This window comes from Frankliniella occidentalis, unplaced genomic scaffold (genome assembly GCF_000697945.3).
Source record: "Frankliniella occidentalis isolate FOCC.00 unplaced genomic scaffold, Focc_3.1 Scaffold71, whole genome shotgun sequence".
Taxonomy (NCBI): domain Eukaryota; kingdom Metazoa; phylum Arthropoda; class Insecta; order Thysanoptera; family Thripidae; genus Frankliniella; species Frankliniella occidentalis.
Window position 1 is genome coordinate 933,518 of NW_026267201.1, and position 2,066 is coordinate 935,583.

At 61.5% G+C, this 2,066-nt stretch overlaps 1 protein-coding gene across 1 annotated transcript in view; it reads left to right on the forward strand.

Annotated features, from left to right (window-relative positions):
• Positions 1-2,066, forward strand: part of LOC113206289 (high affinity cGMP-specific 3',5'-cyclic phosphodiesterase 9A) — a 176,708-nt gene that overhangs the window by 35,162 nt on the left and 139,480 nt on the right. The gene's annotated exons all lie outside the window — the stretch shown is intronic.

Consider the following 2,066-nt stretch of genomic DNA (forward strand, 5'->3'; position numbering starts at 1 on the left):
AAGTTTTCTAATCATATGACGCATATTGTAAATAAAGTAAAGTACATTTATTTTTATCACACTTTTATTTCAGCGTAGAGGGGTGTAGAGCCCCATCCCTTGTCCGCCATCTGTGGCTTTGTCACTTGTTCGCTGCCCTACTGCTCTTAAGTTTGATAAGTATGTATCTGATTAAGATGACATGGTGGCTGCTGCATGATGACCTTTACATTTTTTTATTTCCTTCTTTCCTATTCATTCCTCTTATTTTCTTTTAGTTATCTTCTCTTGTTGTTTCCATATTCCATTTTCTGACAACTCAGTGCAGATGGTCAGTAAGGAAGATTTGACAGGCGACCACAACCATCAGCTGCCGCAGGAACGTACAGGGTGTAACTGTGAATACGCAGCAGTGTTGCGGGTTTGCCTACTCCTTACACCCGTAAGGGGCCATAGCCCCTTCGGCCATATTGAGTATGCAAACCCGCAATACTGCTGCGTATTCACAGTTAGACCCAGTACGCAAGGTACGGACCACCATTTGCTATCTCCCTCAGATGCTGTAGTACACTACCAATATGTAAACAACGCGTGAGTGAGTATGTGCGTGAGGAATTTGGGGAGGGGGGGGGGTGTCCCCGTCACCTATGTCCGTGAAGAGGTCTACATCATCGCCTGGCTCGTCGCCTGGTGTGCCTGTCCCGTGGGAGCGTTCGAGGGTCCGGATGTACGAGTTTGTGGTAGACCCGTGCGTGCGTGTATCCCAATCGCACCTGTCGCTTTTACGACTACCGTGACTGGCAGTGGTAAAACAAACAGACTGACCTCTGCACCAAGACCTTAAGAGTGGTCGGCCTCACTCAGTATCGCTCATACACAGAGCCGAAGGTCGACCCCGAGGCCAGAGGAGAGGCTTCAGTCGGTCTGTTGTTGACTTCGGCGGCCTTCACAGACGCTTTCCGTCTTTCTGCAAAGAAGCTCGCGGTCGCGGACGCCTGCCAGCAAGTATTGTAAGCAAGGACGCCAACATCTCTTAGAGCTCAGACATCTTGAGAGTGCGAGAGAAAAGCGACCGGAACGGGAATGGAGCTGGCACGTTAGTGGCCAAGTCCACACCAGCAGGACGACGGCCAGGGCCAGGACTCTGGCCGGGGATATTATGGTGATGTGCGTGAGATCATCGACCCTAGTTGACAGAAGGGCCGGGAGGGGCTTGGAGCCGCCCCAACGCCTTCCGGGAGACTGGCGCTAGCCCGGCGCCACAGGGGGCGTCAAGCAGTCATGCCTAGCCTGGGGCTAGCACGAGCAGCCAGGTCGCCGACGACGGACGGAGCGATGGGCGCCATGCCACTCCGCCGAGCGATCCGGGCAGAGGAGCGCGGGGCGGGGCCCCGGGTCCATCCGTGCGTGCCACGGGACGGGACGGGGCCCCCTGCTGCTGCTGCTGCTGTGGCCCCACTCCTCGCAGGGGCAGCGGCTGCGGCGGCAGCAGCAGCTGCAGCAGGCAGCCCATCAGCTGCAGCCGGCCGGCCGGGCCGGTGCAGTGCGGTGCAGCAGCAGTGAGCCCGCGCGGCTGAGTGCGTTCGGATGTACGCCTGTGGTCGGGACGGGCGCGACGAGACGCGACGCAGCGCCAGGACCCATCTGCGGGGCTGAGGTGATCGCGGTGATCGTCGCTGCCGCCGCCGTCGACCCGACGATTCGCCCTGGAGCCTGTCTGAGCCCAGGCAGGAGGCGGCGCTCCCGCCCGTGCCCGTCCCCGGTGTGCCGGTGGACGCAGAAGGACCTCGGCCGGCTGTCCGTCTGTCCGCCGGTCCGGCCGGCACCCGCCCGCCCCGCCCGGGGCCCCAGGCCGGCCTGGGTGCTGCTGAGCCTGCCTGCCCGGCGCGGCCTGCCCTGCCCCCGCGCTCTGCCCCAACCCAGATGCCCTGCAGTCACCCGTAGTGGCCAGGCAGGCAGCACCAGGCAGCCCAGCCGGCCCGCCTGGCAGTCCGGTACCACTCGCCGCAGCGAGTGTCCGTCCGTCCCGAGGCAGAGGCCGTACCGCCTGAAGGCCCGGCCCGCCCCGGCCCCGCCCCGGCCCCGCC